The sequence below is a fragment of the Acipenser ruthenus genome, chromosome 27 (genome assembly GCF_902713425.1).
Source record: "Acipenser ruthenus chromosome 27, fAciRut3.2 maternal haplotype, whole genome shotgun sequence".
In the NCBI taxonomy this organism is placed as follows: Eukaryota; Metazoa; Chordata; class Actinopteri; order Acipenseriformes; family Acipenseridae; genus Acipenser; species Acipenser ruthenus.
The window spans coordinates 4,327,955-4,347,494 of NC_081215.1; the positions used below are offsets into that span (position 1 = coordinate 4,327,955).

Sequence of the window (19,540 nt, forward strand, 5' to 3'; positions counted from 1 at the left end):
TAGAGGACTGGTTAAAATAATTACATTTCTTTAGCCTAGAAAAAGTACTTGATTACACTTTATAAAATCTTAAATGATACAGACACCAGTTAACCCAAGTGAAACTTAGCACAGAGGGTATAACATGAAAATGAAGCCGAGTTAAGATCGGAAAAGAAAGGAAACATTTTTTACGCAAAGAGTTATACAGGACAGTTTACCAGGTGAAGTGGCGACATCTCAAACAATAAGCAAGGCACGAGCCTCAATAGACACAGCAGCCGCTTCTAGTTCCCAACATTTCTCATGTTGTTATTTCAGAGGAACGGTCGGCGAATTCAAACTTCTGTATTTAAGTCTGGATATCCTGGTATGATTTAATGCTTAGTTTTGGCAGAATGGAATAATCCTCTTGACCATCTGTCATCATTGTGACCACTACCTGGCAGGGAAGGCGGGAGGAACATTGCTGATCAGTGCTAATCCTGTTAGCATCTCAGTGTGGGAGGAAGTGCACTCGGAATCAGCTAGGAAAAGAAGAACACAGGGACTTGAGGTTTCTAAACAAATACATACAAGTCAAAATAACCTGCATTCACATTATGTAGAATTGTAGCACTTAAATTCCCATCCATAGTTTCACCAGTCAGGCAAGTTGTTCCTAAGACATGGCCTACGGTTGCTCATCCAATCAGATGCCTCTAATCTAATTTATGGAATAGATTCAGTTTTTAATAGAGGTCTGTAATGTTGAAAAAGACAAATAAAGTGTATCTGTTGCGTTCAAGTTCAAGTTCTTGCAAATCTCTACTATGCCTTGGGAGATCCAAGTTGGACTTCAATGAAAATGCAAACTTGCCACATCGTTCTGCCCTTAACAGGAAACTAAACATCACTTGATGAGAAACACAGTACATCTGTAAACCTAAAGTCACTGGATCATTGAGGTCAGAAGACAAAAAACAAAGAAAAACACTGTCCTATTTAACCGTTAGCTCCCTCCCAGTTTTCCGTCGTGTTGACTGCAGATGTCATAATGTCACGCTGTAATATTTGATGTCGGATTACAAGTGTATCTCCATACGCAGCGATTGCCGCCTCCCTCTGATGTGTAGCTTATTCCAAGGAGGCTTGCTTGAAGCCCCTTGACCCTACATACTAGCCCTCTGCCCCGCATCGATGGGAGCTTTTCGGAAAGTCCAGACTTTGCTCATTAGTCTGCCCACCTAGGGGCAGTGGCATGCTACAGCCTGCAGGGGATAACCTTGATCTGTGATGTATGTGCAGCAGTGACAGGGCAGCTAGACACAGAAAGCCTGGATGGAGTCAAGCTGCCACATTCGGGTATAATCCTCCCTGTTTCAGCTAACTGAACCTAATCTTTTTAATTGCCCCCACGACAAGACACCTATTCTGAAATCAAACTTTTAAACGATTCACCCTTGCACGACCAGGGTCACACATCCGGTACAAAACCGGTGTAGCGCACAATATACCAGCTGGTAAACTGTGGTGGTTATGTACTGGATTTAATTAAAAAAAAAAAAGGTTTTAAATATTTTACAAGCAGAAGGAAACAAGCCACTATTCGTGTTAAGAAAAAAAGTTTTTTTGTTAAAATATATTATATGATACACAGCAAACATACGTGATACTCGTTCACTTTCTGCTTGCATAACGTTTGTCAAATTCTGCCGATTGCACTTTCCAATTTTTCAAGAACGTTTACATGTAGATTCTAAAGGAATGACCAAGGAGTCCTTGTTTAAACTGTAATCACCCTGTTAAAGTGAAATAGTAATGTGCAGTAAATAATTACTTTAAGAGGCATTGTTATTTTATTGCTGTGACTAAACTGTGTATAATTATGCAATCAAATGATTCTTCAACATTCAAATTAAATTTGCTATGGATTGACTTGCCAGGAGGCTGTTGGGGAGACTGAAAACAAAACGATTCAGTGCATCTTCTTGCCTTAAAGATATTTAGCTGAAAGATTTACAGAAACTTTACAGATTTTAAATCTTTAAGAAATCAGCACATTCTACAGTAAGTCATCCTCAGTGGTTTTAGAGCAACGTCAAAATAGAGCTTCAAAGGGAAATTGTAACAGAATGCTGCGAAGCCTGCATATGTCACTGTCAGAAGCGCAGGGCTTGTGTCTGTGATGAGGGTCAGGTGCCACATCACACTGAGAGCCTCGGGCTGCTTACACACTGACACATGACAAGGAGCCAGTGTCAGAAGATACACACAGGCACAATCTACTGCAGCTCGCTTTACATTAAACTAATTGCACATCTGTCTGCAAGATCTGGCGCCATACACACACAGGCTGATCTATGCAAAACATATTTTTTATTACAGGTGTCATTTGAAGCACTAAAAGTAGACGAGCCCGTGGTATGGATAGTAGTCATATCAGTAGTCATATCAAAGTGGAAAAGTTCACTGTGAGTGTGTATCTCTATCTATATATCCTTTTAAAGAATACAGTGAATCACAATCAGGTAGGTTAATGTAATAGTTTCCATTTCAAAAGATATCTCCAGCCTGAGCCAAGACGCTCCTCCCTTTGTCCTCCTGCTGCAATCTAACACTGAGCTGAAAGAAACAGCAATTTGTTCCCAGGCTTCGAGTGACCTGGTGCTTTTGTGAAGCCAAAGAAAGACAATTTGTAGTGCCAGTGTTGGGTGAACGGAGCTGTACGGTCCCATCATATACAGTATGTACAGCACACTCAGGGCAATGCTGGGACTGCTGTCTAACAAGGTTGACTACTGGCTGGGATGCTGGAAACCTCATATCCGTAAAGGCTGAGGAACCTGAGTTTTCCCAAGGGGATACTTATTCCCCTTGAAGGCTCAGATCAGGGTCTAAGCTGGCAGGTTACAGCCTGCTCACTGTTTATATTATTGTAGTTTATATACAGAAGAAGATTTGGAAAGAGCTTTTCCAAATAGTACAATTATCTTTAGAATGATCTTCATTCAGTCAAATAAGGAAAACGTGCAATTGGATCAAACATCACACAAAGGGGAGGATCATTTAATAAATAAATGTTTTCCACATCAATGACACACAGATCTTAGTACTGCCACTGTTTAGATAAATAATATAGGGTCTTTTGTGTGCCAAGGTTATGAAAATCAAACATGTAACAGTGCGTGCGAGTCTCTATAGTGTACTTCTGTCTGTAAAATATGTGCAACACCAAGGAGTGTTCAAGGGTAATGATTTTAACAACTGTGGGTCGATGTGTAGATCAACTGGATAAGCCCCAATGTATAAAGTATAGATGTTATGAAGCTCAAGGCGAACGCGCACACACACTGGCAGTGTGGACGAAGGTCGCTAATCCTAGTTTTTGACCGTAGACCAAAACAGGCAAGAATATAACAACCAGACGTTTCAAAGTAATTTCCGACATGACTTAACGTAAGGGTAATCAATTAGTTTAATTTTATTTACGCTTTATTCAGAGGGAAGCACATGCTTCTACAGACACTCTCCGAGTGTCCCCCTGCTCTGTCTCTCTCTCTATTACCCCTTGGCATACTTTGATCTCTGCTGTGCTGCTATGGCCTCCTACCACTGCTGCAGCACTGGGACAAAGAGCATCCACACAGAGAAAACAGCAGTTCATTCAGCTTCTAGACAAGTGGCACCACTCAGGCTGCTTGTAGCTATTTTTCCATCTGTTCCGAAAACCAATATTGACTCGTGCCCCCCTACATGGCTTTTTTAATCAAAGTCCTGCCCAACAAATGAAGTTTTTACAAGGTCTCCAGGTGTTTAGTCTTGGAGGGATATGGACAATGGCCAGCCCAGTGGGGAGATGCTGATACTGGGGGTCACTGGGCCATTTTAATGCAAGTCTCTCACCCCCCCCTCTCCTCAACAGGCTCCTAAAAACCTAGTCAGAGGTATTTTTTTCCAGGGTTAGGAATTTAAATTTATACACGCTCATTAGATGATTTTTTTTTACTACTTCTTTCTCATGGGAACTTCAAGGGAACTTCACACTGTTCTGACTCCACTCATTCGCTTCAAATTTAAAAAGTGCTATAATAACTTCTCGCCGGTTGTTAATGTTGAAAATCAGTTTGAAACTTACTCGGTCACAAGTTGAAAGACAATTTCTCCAAATGGATGTCTGTTTTATTTATTTTTATTGTAAGGGCATCACATCTATGCATATTCCGAGAGCCAACTTTCCACATTTTGATATCTTTAATGTGAAACTGCATTCTGGATGCATTAAGAACCTCACAAAACGAGCCAATAGATCACAACCAGAGATTTGGTATTAAGCGCGCAGAAGTTACTGTTCTCTTTGATGCAGTTTGTAATGCAAACAAACATGTATTCTTTAATACAAAAAAGTAGCAGTCCTATTTCACTACAAGGACAAAAAAGTACAAACTATTTAAAGACGGGTCTGTCCCCCCGTCCCGTCCCGTCCCATCCCATCCCCCCCAAACTCACCTAGGCTGTGAATAATGCTTTTTACGATATACAGTCTGGGAGAAAGTGGACATCGCAATCTATTTTATTAGCCTACTTTTACTTGATAGTGGTCATAAAATTCCATTACCATATCATTGACCTGAACAGTGCCATATCGTATAAAACAAAAAACACACTAAAAAAAAGCATTTGGAAAACAGACATATACAAAAAAAAAAAAAAAAAAAAAAAAAAACATCAGTTGTTTTTATTTCACCAGGTTACACTACTGTATCAATGGTTTCTTGTGTCTTTTTGACAGTGTTATATTTTTATTCCTTTGGTTAAAAGTATTTCACTTGAAAGTAACAGCAGGGAGGAGATCATTTCCCTTTCAGTAAAATTAGGAACTCGAGTGTGTCAGGACTTCTCAGTTAGCATGCTTCACTTTCATGATGAAGCACAGCCTCAGGTAGGCTCCCCACGGCACTACCTCAGGCAGAAGAGGACTGTTGGCTTTTTTTAAACGAACCATGGACCGCATGCAGTGCTCCGAATCCCAGACTCACAAAAGACTTGCACAGAAGGCTAAAGGCACATACATTTTAGAGTGAAGTGGACAAAAATGTAGTTAATTTAATGATACGTATTATATTGCCCCCTCAAAAAAAGAAAAACTCCAAGTACTGTAGTTATGTCCTGCTGGGATATCAAGTTAAAAAAAAAAGATATACAACAGCTATAACCTGGGTCAAGAACCCCCCCATTTCAATAATGTTCGATTTGGAACCAAAGTAAGTTAGCAATGCAATATCAACAATGCATTACACCTTTCACTGCATTTATACAGCGCCCGATTCACAGTCACAACGGTTTTTTAATTGTGTGTTTGAAGATGTTGACCATTTCTGTACCTGGCGGTTTCACAAAGAGTTTCAAAGTCAGAGGAGGGTGCAGAACTGATTTTGAAGCGATAATGACAGATTTGATTAGTTCACAGGAATAAACTGTCTCCATCTCTCTTTCTAAAGGGTCTAGTGAGAACAGTGCGGTCTGTGTGAAGCACTGGCTCCATTCTCAGCGGGACGGCTCCCTGTATCCTGAGGGAAGACTCTGCACAGACAGCAGGGGGCCTCCTCAAAGGGCCTGGCACCCCTAACGTTTAATGGATTATGCAGGCCCTTGGGCACCTGCACCCCAGGTAACTGCAACACAAATGCCACATTAGCTGCATAAACATATATAAAATAAAATTATTGTAAACCAGCTACCTATCCGGGCATACATGCTATTACCGGTAACCTTACACAGTCCTGCTTGGTATTTACAATGCCTGTGTAAACTCCACTCTTACTGCTGGTGTTTATGCTTTTATTCTGCTAACCTCTCGCATACATTGAACTGGATGTGAGGCTGTAATTCAGGAGTTAATAATAATAACAGCCTATTAAAAACACCAATATCCCCCTACTGTTTTTAAAACATTACTGAAGCCTTTGGGGCGATTCGGACCGCAGGCCCCCGGAGTTGTATTACCACTAATAATCTATCAGTGATGGGACTTTAATTTTCTCCCTTTAATGTGTTCCTTTGTGCTGGCCTACTAAGGGTTATCCTACACATCTAGCTGCCTGTTGTTTGTTTGCTTGCTCTCGCTCTCTCCAGAGCTAAGAGATGAGGAATGCCTGTCATTCTCATTTTGTATTTTGTTCCTTTCTGTGGCTCCTTTGAATGATGTGTGAACTAACTACCATAGAAGGTAAATACCTTAAAAAAAAGAATATAAAGTTAAACAAGGACATAATATTTCACCAATTTACCAGTCTGCCATGTTGAGTGGCGTTATATTTTGCCAAGTGGGTCATACTTATGAGTTCCATTAACAGCTGAGATTTTAAAGACATTTCAAAATGTTAAAAGTAACTTGGCAAGTCTTGGTCATCGTTTTTTAAGTTTGTTTAACTTGAGCACTTTTGAGTGTTTAAACGCTATGGATGAATCCTGTTGGCGTGCATGTAAGTTAGCTTTGTAACCTTCTGAACTCCATCACACTGACATAACCAGCCAGACCAAATCTCACCTCCCATGGGCTCCAGACAGGTCACTGTAGTACACACAGTAGGGTGTTTAGTTAAATGCTGCGCTAGTTGTAATGACATTAAATGAAATGGCTGACAGTCTAAATAATCCTAGATAATCATTACCCGGCTTACAAATGATCTAGCAGCCGGCACAACTGGACGAGTTGTCTGGAGGACGTTCTCCAATTCACAACCTCAACAAAATCCAGGGTGATTCATCGGTTTATAGTGCTGGGTGGTTTGAAGGGAAGGAAGGAAATCAGAATGCTAACAATAAGAATCAAATCGGTACCTGTCTAACTGTGTTCCAAATGCATGTATGAATCATGCTTAAGCATGGCGGTTCGGTAAGAGGTAAAGAAATATATTTATATAAAAGTTAGCCGAAACAGTTCCCTAATTCATTTTTCTAATAGCATTGCCTCTAAATTTGTGTTTGACCGCTTTAACTTTCTAAATCTGATAAATAAATAAGTGTTTAAAATATGCCAATTAAAGTTAAGTGCAGTGATATTGCATTCAAGTATTATTTGTGTTAATAGTGAACATTATTTGAATCTTTTACTGTGGTTTATGCAGGAATTCCCACTGATATATTAAAAAGAAACACACACACTGCCTGCATGAAGCATTTAATTAAACACCTTACAGGATATTAAAATAAAATGTTTGGATCCCTGGTAACCTTTGTGAGAATGTAGAAAGTGCAGTAATGAGCTGCAGAGGCTCCAGCAGGAGGGATAATTAGGGGATTCCTGCAAGGAGCTTGTTGCACGAATGAAGGGTCTGTCTGCAGCACAGCAGTCCCCACAAACTGGAGTCACTCAATGGAACGCACATGCCCCCTCCAGCACTATAAAAACGCACGATGACTTTCACTTTTATCATGATCTCAAACACCTGCTGTTTTCAATACAACTAACTTTAACTGCTATTCATATTTGACTTGCATTTTGTTCTATAATGTACGGTATATGTGATTGGTAGTTGAAGGCATGCTTGCTGTCTCAAAGAACCCTCATACCAACACAGTAAACAAAAATGAACTACATCAGGGTTGTATAAACCCCATAAGCTCACATACGCTTCTGAACTGCCTGCAGGGCCCAAAGCTAGAACTTAAATGTCATAAAATTGAACCACTATTGATTTGTAGGACTATTATATTAGAATTTGGCATTGAGGATGACCAGTCTGAAGAATGTTTTCACAGGAACTCCGTTATAGTAACTGCATAGGAAATGTAGAACATGAACAGCATTTGTAATAAAATAAATAAGCTTGCCTGAGATGAGTTAAGTACATCTTTTTAACATCCAAAATATTGTAATATTCCCCTGGGTAAAACCAGATGCCCTTGACGTCATGCTTGGCCAATGCATCTAGTATAGGCATCTTGGCTTTGGAGTAACAAAAGGTGTGTGGAATGCCAGTGCACACTTTCTAAAGGAATGACTAAACCCTGGCCACTGACTTCCGAGCAGGAATATATTTAAGTTAAAGGCATTCTTCTCCAATAACCTTTTACATGTTTATAGCATGTCATAAACAGGCAGCCATAACTCCCTCATTGTTTGAGAAGCGCAGCCGACTGCTCCTGGTATTGGCTTGACTTATCAAGAAGTTTAAGATTTGTGTGGCTGTGCAGCCGTGAGCCAGTGTGAGGGATACGGTTTGAAGAACCCTGTTGACAAAGTTCATTGAGCTGAAAGAACTACATGCCCTCCAGTAAATTGCATGATGTCAGTGGTGAGATGACATTAAACTGAACCCAGGGGATCAGCACGCAGCTAACAAAAAGAATGTGTGCCACCATAACAAAATTACAGGCTCCAGGAGAGCAACTTAGAAGAGAAATTCTTTACTCTGGGCAATTCCTAAACAACCACTTATTAACCCCATCAGCACTGAAGACTAGCTATTTGTTGCATCTTGTCAGCAATGTCTCTAAAAAGCAAACGTGTGCTATGAAACAATGAGGCTTTACTGAAGTCTTTTCCTTTAGGACATACAGGCTATACAATACACACATTATATATATATATATATATATATATATATATATATTATATATATATATATATATATAATGCTTCTGACTTCATCACAGGACCACTATTGATTTACACTTCACGCAGTACTGGCGGCTAGGTCCAGTAACATATGATATATTCTCCTTCTATTAGCAACTGTCTGTGCGAATAGATGATCCCCCATAGATACAAAACCTGTGAATCACAAATGCAAAGAGTACTTGGATGCTAGCTTTGGAAACTGCAGGCTGACTTAAAAGCAGGGAAAAGGACGTCAACTTTATTATTTATTTAAATTATATATAATATATATATATATATATATATAAATAATTTTTTGAAAGATATTTCAGTTCTTAAACTTCAATTTGACATACAGAAAGTTGCTGCAGCTTCCTGACACGTAATCACACTCTGTGTTGAAGCTCAGTTTCACTCCAGAATACATCTTGATTGATGCTGAACGATCACGCAGACAGACTTTTAAAAAGACACATCTGTGGTTCAGACGTCCACCCCACCCCCTACCTCCCCACTCCAACAAAAATGCTGTAATTAAGAAACCCCAATATCTATGTTAATACCAAGGATAGATGACGGAAAATGTAAGGAATGCTAGACTGGTGCTCTGGGGGGGACTGGGTAGCATTTATTGGACACTGGTGGGTAGAGATGGAACCCATAGTGACCCACTATGGAGTGATCTCAACCTTGAGCCCTTTAAATGGTATTCTGGACCATGGGAACAAGATATTTATGAGCGTCTGTGATGCCAAGGGAAATGTGAGAGTTTCAGGAGCTGGGATTGGAATTATGGTGCCCCTGCTGACAGAGGGGAAAGGGCAGACTTGAACAGAGCCTGAAAGTGTCGCTGCATTAGCTAGGTGCCGATAGGACTTAGGAGATGATGTCAAACTAATAACCAAGGCTTTCTAGTCTATCTTCTCATGACTTATTAACACTTGCAACAATATCAACGATTCAGACACCGATAATGAAAGGTATGGTTCGTATCAAAGCTTTGGGCAGCCAGCTCTTTTAAATGTTTAACGCGTCTGTACTGTGATTCAGTTCGTTCCCACTGCAACCTGCCAGGTGTCTGAATAACATGTCCAGACATACAGAGAATCAAGACAATTATGAAAGCAAATTAAGCAAGACTTATGTAAACACTGTACATGCACATGTATGTATGTATGTTATTGTAAATACAGTATATGAAAGTGCCAATTAACTTTTATCAAGCAAGCAATAAAACCAACCGAAGACCAATAAATCTTTTGAGATTGAAACAGTGCGGTGGTGTTTTAAAGTTATGTATTTGCCGACAGTTATGGTAACCATGGAATTTCCATAATAAAGATCATACCAGACCAATCGTGACTAGGTTAAAAACTATAAACCTGCCTAAGAGGTTACAAAACAAATCATTTTACAAAAAAAGCACACCTACTTCATTACGGGGAGAAAAGGGTATACCCATTTGGGATCAAAATAAGTTCAATTGAACCTTCAATGTTGTAATCAAGTGTATAGCTGTTAAAGATAAAACACACTGCCAACAAAGCACTCTTAGGAGCTCATTCTTACCTCATTGCATCAATGCATTCAATCAAAAGCACTGTATGATCACCATTTTCCATTTTGGAGTTCCAAGTAGATTATCAATATAAATTATGAGATATGCAAATATGTTTTATAACAGATGCAGCTCATTCTAAATGAATAGCTTCACCCATGATGACTCCAAAAACACAATACAAAATTGCAAGCACGATGGTCTTTACATTAATGATGGTACTAGCTGAAATGTTTATCACCATTTATTTAAAAAATAAGAGGTTCAGATATTGTTGGGAGTTCAAATAAAAATATGAATGCATCAGAGAATAAGTTTAATTTTTTAAACATGGTTTCAAACAATTTTTAAATTGTTCAGCAGGACTGCATGACGCTCGAGGTTCTGCTCCTGCGCAGTTCTGCAGTTGGAAGAGGCGCTGAGAGGCTTACCAAAGGTCACTCAGGGAGTCAGAGGCTGAGTAGGGATTTCAGCTCATGGGGGCTTCTCCCGGCCGCTTCTATCCTGTACTCTGACCATTAGACCGGACATCCTTCTTCGTGACTGAACAGATGAGATAATTCGGTTCTTGTGAATGCCTGTTTAAAAAAAAAAAAAAAAAAAAAAATACCAACCCTGCTAATCATGTATTCTTAAATATCTACTTTATATAGACACTGTTGAGATATAGAACTCTTACAGTTCCGTTTCACTAATGACTTTCTGTGAACACCCTTGCAAATTGTTGTGTCTGTTCAAAATCCTAGGCTATTCAAAGTTCTAGTTTACATACACAAACATGTTATTTGACTGGACGTCGCTGGGTTTCTGTGAGGGTCACGTACATCTTGAACAGACACGTTTATCTTTAGTTCTATAGGTTGGTGCAGACCGGCTGGACGAAACGTTGCTGTTTTTAACTTTGTTCTTTTAAAACGATGAAGAATAAAGAATGGACATTTGATCCACGGTCTATTATTATTGTGATATCTGGGAAATACTGGTAATTATAGCAAATACCAGTAGTCAGTGTGCGATATAAGCTACATGTTTGAGACTTATAGACATTCCTGTTTATGACAGGACTACAAAGTATTAGGCTACAGCCCAAAAACTTAAACGGTGTTTTAAACTAATACAACCACCAACAACAAAAGACGTGTTTAATGCGGGTAATTTGTGTTTATAATGTATTTTTTCTGTTTCTCTAGGTTGCTTGTACACCGGGGTGTACGTGTTTTGCAGTTGGATACCGATATGAAAGTTATTTATTCGAATGTTTGTTTGTTTACAGAAAACACTCATTCTTGACTCGAGGCCCTACCTACCATTTTCAGAAGTGCCTCAGGTCCTGAAAACAGCAGAACGGGTGAAACTGGTCTTCTGATGAGATCATTCGATTCTTGTGAAAACATGGTTAAAAATAAATACATTTAAAAAAATAAATAAATAAATAACAACCCTGCTATTCTATAGACTATATCATATTAATTTATAACATAGAATACAAATACATTATACAGAGTTCAGGTGTCGTAAAGAAAATATCCATTTCATTTCACACTACATCGCTAACTTCCACATTAATGACGGCATCCTTCTGCAGGTGTGTAGAGGCGCAACGTGCACGGTACAAAATTAGCAAAGAATTACGTTGAGACGTAATATATATATCAATTATATAAGTCAATTCTCATTTAAACGAACTCAGATTAAACGAATTTCCTGATATCGGCATTTTCTTCATGTACCGGCCACATTTAGCAGTCGCTTATTGTATATGATATGTAAATATTTTTTTAATACGATTTGTTTTATTTTAATGATGTTCTCGCCGGGGAATAATGTATATACTCCTCTCTGAATAACATGCCAGAAGGACTATAGTCTTCTTGGTAATTAGCGGTATCCTAATTGAATGCCCTATTGATGCCTGGGTGCAATGGAGCGCACCGAGGAGGGGTGGGAGAGACGGGCTCAGTAAACCGTGCGTTGCCTGGAAACCCCTCACCTGTGCGGGGAAGCGGATTCTACAATCCGTGGTCACTGGAAAATACGATTATCGGCACAGATAAGCTCTCCCAGCTGTGAGGAAAATGTGACCTGATTAATGCCAGAATGTGTGTAAAGCGGGTTTGAAAATAATTGCATTCTTCATTCTAAATACGCTGTTTGGTGGAATGTATATTTTTAAATGGATACGGTTGCAAGCAGTGCTAAAATACTAGTAATACTCAGTCAGTATGTGTAGTATATTAAATAAGCGACGTTATTTACATACTCCTTCGTGATCACAGTACCATTACCCTGTTTTTCCCATATAAAGCTGTAATGACCTGCTGCAGTAAGGCCGCTGTATGTGTTTGACATGGAATCATTCACCTTTTCCGTTTTAATAGATAAAGAAAAGTCTTTTTCACTAGGCTTACGTATTTTAATGCGACAATGTCCCACAATCGTGCAGATTACATGTTTACACTCAAATTATCTTTGGTGTCTATTTATTACATTGTTCCCTTTAAATTAAAACCTCGCGCAACATAATACCTTTAAGAAGATACATGAAGAATACATTACGTCAGACGATGCCAATTTTTTGTGTGAGTGCACCCTCTAGCGAAATATATTAGCATTGCGTTCGGTGTGTATTTCCCTGCACTGATGCTTCGATAAAACCCATAATTGTTCGTATTCTCTATATTGCAATCAGCACAATTAAAGGATAGCTAGATAGATAGTACCCCTGATGTGTTGTCAGTACCAGACCCTTGCTGATTTTATGAACAATAGTTCTTATTCAGAGTCTTATAAAAAAGGGCTTTGATCCTAAAATAAAGCCACAGCGCATTACCGAAATGACTCAAACAAGACCAGGAGGCTGTGTCTATTACGTGAGCAGGATTACTCCCTCTATTGAGCTGGAAACTTGCCGAGTTCAGCGATTCGAGCTCTCGCAGGACCCTAGGGGTGACCGGAGTCTCTGCTTACACTTAATTGCAGTATATTCGTGCTAAGGCGTGTGTTGCCACTACAGTTAATAATCAAAACGTCGTCGTTATGTGTAGAGGGGCAGGCATGGAGGAACACCAGGTTTAAAAACTACTCAAATGTGAAGAGAAACATAATTGAATTCGTATACTCTGGAAATAAATGTTTGCATTATAGGTGTCTTATGTCTTCAGGGACACACAATATTACTTAGATTAAATACACCACCTGATTAAAACGCCCTAGTTGTTTTGTTGGTCAAATGTATCGTCACACTGCTTTGTGTCTCTTTTCAATGAACCGCGCTGGTAAACACTTGGGATCATGATATGGAATGTCGTTTATGCAATGCAATAGTGCGACCTAGTGGAGAATCTTAGTATAGCCCACAGAATGCATAACCAAATATTCATAAAATACGCACGGATTTAATAGTTTTTTTTTTTCAGATCGGTAACTTTTGAAATGAATGACAATTTAGTTGAAACTTATTATACTGTTAATATTAACAAAGCAGACCTACATAAAAAAACATACAACGTACAGGTATTAAACACTTACTGAGTTAAGGCAAATACATTTAATACCTTTTAATAGACTATTTACAACGATGTAAGATAATGTGTTTTTTTGTCCATATTTCTCTTGTCCCATAAAAACCTAAACCCTAACAAAAAACCTAAACAAAAAAACTGTAATATTTATAACATACTTCATTCGACTACACTAAAAGTTACTGTGTAGCTACAGTATGCCAAATTATACAATATAAAATATGCAGTATTTTTTTAAAGTCGTACGTTTACAAAAAGCGCAGTCCTTGTAAATGTTTTGCAACTGTAGGTAAGAAGCAAGATGCACGGCCGTGTATTACACGACAGCACCATCTAGTGCTTACATGAAGTATATACCAATCTGCTTGTTTAATTACACTATGTAACACAATTTTTGTTCCTGGGTAGTAAGTGTTATTTCCTAATTGCTTATGCCTCAAAAGTATAGAAAATGGCTATTATTCCCCACAAACTTTGCTTTTGTGACCAGGACAGTGATATTTTGAAATTTACCTATTTCCAATGAGAAAACTGGCGAATTTGTGTCTTTTCGTTCACATAAAGTCAGAAAAAAACAACATATGAATCCAAATTAACATGTATTTGTACTAAAGTAATACAAAAATGACTACAAAAGATTTAGAAGTGAGTAGTTTTTCGAGATTTACGATTATACTGTAAATCACTTTCACGAATCAGCCCCCAAATGCAGTCTCCCATCATGTTCTCGTTATACTGTCCTTGGTAGCGGCATTCAAAGTCCAGTATATCCTGGTGGAAGCGCTCCCCTTGCTCCTCCGAGTACGCTCCCATGTTCTCCTTGAATTTATCAAGATGAGCATCAAGGATATGGACTTTGAGGGACATCCTACAGCCCATTGTGCCGTAGTTCTTCACCAGAGTCTCAACCAGCTCCACATAGTTTTCGGCCTTGTGATTGCCCAGGAAGCCCCGAACCACTGCGACAAAGCTGTTCCAAGCCGCTTTCTCCTTACTAGTGAGCTTCTTGGGGAATTCATTGCACTCCAGGATCTTCTTTATCTGTGGTCCGATGAAGACACCGGCTTTGACCTTTGCCTCAGACAGCTTAGGGAAAAAGTCTTGAAGGTACTTGAAGGCTGCCGACTCCTTATCTAGAGCTCTGACAAATTGTTTCATAAGGCCCAATTTGATGTGCAGTGGTGGCATCAGCACCTTCCGGGGGTCCACCAGTGGCTCCCACTTGACGTTGTTCCTCCCCACAGAGAACTCAGTCCGCTGTGGCCAGTCCTGCCTGTGGTAGTGCGCCTTGGTGTCCCTGCTGTCCCAAAGGCAAATATAGCAGGGAAACTTGGTAAAACCGCCTTGGAGACCCATCAGGAATGCCACCATTTTGAAGTTGACTATGACCTTGATGCCATCTCAGAAAAATGCAGATATGTATCCACTGGAACTAAACTGAACTGGTGGGCTTAAGGCCCCTCTATTTATACTACTATTTATATTTTTGGAAAGTTCTAGAAAGTTCTAGAAATTAGTCCAAGTTTACTCAGCACTGAATCTATATGTAATGTTCTGGAAAATAGGTACATTTCAAAATATCACTGTCCTGGTCACAAAAGCAAAGTTTGTGGGGAATAATAGCCATTTTCTATACTTTTGAGGCATAAGCAATTAGGAAATAACACTTACTACCCAGGAACCAAAAAAAAAAAAAGAATTGTTACACGGTGTTATTCATTTTCTAAACTGAATCTGTGCACCTCTATACGCATGACGTTTGCGTTCCTAAGGAGAGCAACATACATTTGTAATATGTTTAGCAAATCAATATTTTCCACATTCCTTTCATTTGAACTTACATTCTGACCCTAACCCTTTTTATTCTGAAGAATTGAATGAATCCCTTCCTTTATAAACGTTTCCCTTAGTAAAAGTAAAACAAAGCACAGTGAAAGCATTATAAAGCACAGGTAAGCTTTGTAAAGCCCAGGTGAAAAACAAAACAAAACAAAACAAAAAAAAAATGTCAAACCATGCTATACTATGCTAAATGCACAGCATTAGTAAACTTTGATAAGGGTTTACATTCTGTATTGCTATATAAGGCTACACGTTTTAAAATAAATTAGACTACCCCTAAACAGGCTGTCCAAATAGTTGTTAGAGGTGGTGTACATGTCAGTACCCCCCCCCCCACACACACACACAAAAAAGTTAACCTTCCATAGTTGTTCTTTGAATTAGAGATTCTTAAACAAGTTAAACATTTGCTAGTAACACAGAAACGTGGCTGCGGTTGGAGAATTTGCTTTTACTCCTTTGTGCTGTCTTTGCATTGCATTCCAGGTAGCTGACTGGTCTGTGAACTGAATCTCCTGCTCTTCTCCCCAATTAGTAAACATGTCCTGATCTTCTCAGAGCTTAAAGCAAAGCAGCAGACTCAGTTAACAAGTGTGCCCTATTCAGACGCTCACTAAAAATTTACCCACAGCTGCCCTGATCCCTGACCTCATAACAAAAGAGGTTATGTTCAGGGTCAAAGGTCACTCCTTCCTCTGTTATCCAGGAGGACCAGCATGCTTTGCAGAGGAGTTGGAGAATGTATTGATACAGGCCGTTCAGGCTCTGGGATTATGTCCCCAAATAAAAAATAAATAAAAAAATGAATGTGTTTCTAAAGGTTGTGCAGAAGTGAAGAGCTGCATCTTGTCAAATTAGTGAAGGACAAATACAGCTGCAGCCTCATCTTGCAGTACATCAAGATAAGAATAAGATGCACAATCTGTGTCGATTAATTAATGAAAGAGACATAAGAATTCCACCGATTGATGACAAAATGCAAGTGAAGTTCTGCATTAAAAAACAAAACAAAACGAAGTTGCAATTTAAAGGCAAAGTGGTGCCCTGACATCATGCAAGCTGCAAAATCATTATGATTTTTTTTTATTCAAAACTGAGCTAAACATTCATATCTTTCTTATTTTCAGATTGCTCTTGCACAAGGCTACAGCCATAAATATTGTCTGTTGCCATAATGAATCCTATAATGTTGAAAAAAAACAACATTTCAATGCAATTTCTTTTATGGTAAGCAACGCTTACAGTTATGCAAGTAACGGAGAGCCAGACTTAGTCCTGCAGTTTTATGCGATTTTTGGCTTGTTCAGTCAAGCACCCTTTGCCACTGAATGTGATTAATGCGGAGCGTTCTCACAGGTGTCCTGCAGCACTGCTCCAGTGCTTTCTGTGCAGGAGCGGGGTTGAGGCTGTGCAGCTCTCCTCAGGGCTGAACTTCTCAGGGGTTTACAGTGAGTTCACCAGCCTTTGTGTTTGAAATCAATTTAAAAAGCTTTTGCGCTTGGGAATGGGGAGGTGTGTTGAATACATTACATGCATTCTTTCTACCAAAATGAGCCAGCGCCTGATAAATGTTAAAAGTTTGTACTTGTAGTGCAACCCTTTCATTGTATGATGTTGGCATGAATTATTTGTACGTGACACATTTGTCAAATAACACACACACAAAACACATTCTCTTATGCTACCGTGGTAAACTATAGCAGACAAGATAAAAAACGACATACCTTAATAAACTAATACATCGTACTACAGTAGACTGTTTTATTGTTATGGGAATGTTGCTGGGAAGGAAACTGAACTGGGCGTGACTTTTCCTGCTCCTAACAGGATGTTTTGGGATGTTGTTTTTCTTAGAACCCCAAATCCTTCCTCCACCTGTAGACTATAGCAATGTTGATTTTAAAAAGGGCAGCTTAAGGACGGCTGTACTCACAGCTGGTGTGTATTGAGAAAGGATACACCTAGTTTGTCCCACACGCCTGATAACTTGAGGTTTTGGTCTGGGAGGAGAATAATATAGGGGGTTCTTATTACAGGGTGTGAACCCGCCAAAACTGTCTCTTCTCAGTCCACTGAAACTCATTCCAATTAACACAGGGCTCAGTGCCTTGGTTCTGATTGGACCATCCCCGCTGCTAAATGGGCATCTTAGGTGTCAGGAATTGCCTGCAAAAGACTTGCTCTAATGGGCTCTGCAATGACAGGAATAAAAGCATAATGACAGGCTCCCCCTCCCTCCCTCCCTGGCTGCACTTGATTAGCCTTGTCCCCCACCCCCTTTCACACAGAGTCCTGACAGATGGGTGGAAGACCTGTTACACAAATGACCGCCCGGTTTCAGGGCGGCATTGTTAAGGTTTTAATTGATCCTCTGGCTATTGTGTTGCGCTTCTGCGATGCAAGGGTAACAATGGACGTAACAAGTGGTGCGGGCTGGGAACAATCTTGCAGAGGCATGGAGCCTTGCCAAGGCAAGATTGCATTGAAATTCTGTGTATAGAAAAAACAAAAAAAACTTCTCAGTAATGTATCATTTGGACGCAAATTATCAACCTATTGCACCAGATATTGTACGTTATGTACTGATATGGTCCGGGCTACTGTAATAGATCAGTTTTTATTTTAAAGTTTTTTTTTTTGAGGATGGATAATGGATTTCTTAGTGGTGATTCATGTAAAGCAATATATACCCAAATTAGCTTACTGGGAGGTCTGAGGGTGCAAAGTAGTGAAAAGGGTGTTAGATTGGATTTTTGGGGCATTAAGAGTTTATTGCACATTTGTATGTAAAAATGCCTGTACTTTGCCATAAACAATTGTATTGTTTAATAAGTTAGTAGAATATGCTTAGAGCATATGAAGGCATATTAATATACCAGTAGTTAAAGCAAGAACACTTGAAGTTCTCACTCTGTATCAGTCATTTTGATGTTACCCACTTTCTTCATTCTTCTTGGAAATAAGAACATTTACATGGGTAACTAAGAACTCTAGTTTTGAAAAGAGGAGAAGAGGTCTGATAAGGGCTGGACTCACCAGGAGGGCACACGACGCTTCCAATCTTCAAATAACATATCTATAGAAATATCATGTACTTGTATTAAGGTTCTCTACAATAGCCCCACTGGTTTTGAGATGTGAAATGCTGTGCAATGCCTGAGAAGCCACAATACATCCTTATAAAATATATTTAAATAAATGTGGACTGCACCAGGTGTAATATCAGAATAATCACAGATAGGTGGCTGATGCAATCCCCAGTGCTGTAAAATGCTCTATAATCCAGCTGTGGCTTATTCTAATAGGGTACATAGTTTGATCAAATCAGCCACTTCATTTTTCTTGTCAGTTTTCGCTTAAAACCAACATCTGCACAAGCTTTTGCTAACACATGCATATAAATACAAAATGAGAGCTACAAATGAATGTTGAAATAGAAAAAGTATTATGAGTTTATCAGGAACAAATATGCACTGGGTTTTCTCCAAAGTACAAGTAAAATAAAACTTAGTACTGCCAAACAACACAGAATCCCAATATAAGAACTGAAAAGTGCATCTGTTCATTTTTCCAAACATTCTAGAAGTTTGAAAGAATGGGGGAAATGTGCACATAGACCATATCCCTGAATAAATAGGGAGGTAATGTATCCTCTGTCCTCCCCTGACACAGGATTAACCCAATTCCTCACCCTGACATGCACGCATATAGAATTGATCAATGGGAAACCTCATCCCAAGGTACATCGATCAGTTTCCATGGATTGCCCTTTTTCTCAACAGGCTAATGTTTCACCAGCTTTTGCTTGTATTTCGCTGGCTTTTTTGAATCCCAGGCATAACCAACAGGCAAGCGCTGTGTTTTGTGTGCTGGAGTAAAGGTGATGGATTAGACAAGAAGCAAACAAGAACAAGTAACAGATAGAGGTGTGCAAAAAGGAAGCATCTCATAGCAATCCGTCATTGACGTCCTTTCTAGAAGCCAAGTAAAACGCAATCCAAACCTTTATCTGAACTCCAGTCCAGACCGCTCATGTTTACAGACAAACTCGGTACA

The 19,540-nt window shown here is 39.3% G+C and overlaps 1 long non-coding RNA gene across 1 annotated transcript; it reads right to left on the minus strand.

Moving 5' to 3' along the window:
* Positions 1 to 10,324: 10,324 nt before the first annotated feature.
* Positions 10,325 to 11,723, minus strand: LOC131701858 (uncharacterized). The gene is made up of 2 exons (XR_009309068.1): positions 11,429 to 11,723; positions 10,325 to 10,699 (listed from the first exon to the last, which is right to left on the minus strand). It is a non-coding gene; the product is annotated as an uncharacterized LOC131701858 (long non-coding RNA).
* Positions 11,724 to 19,540: the final 7,817 nt, after the last annotated feature.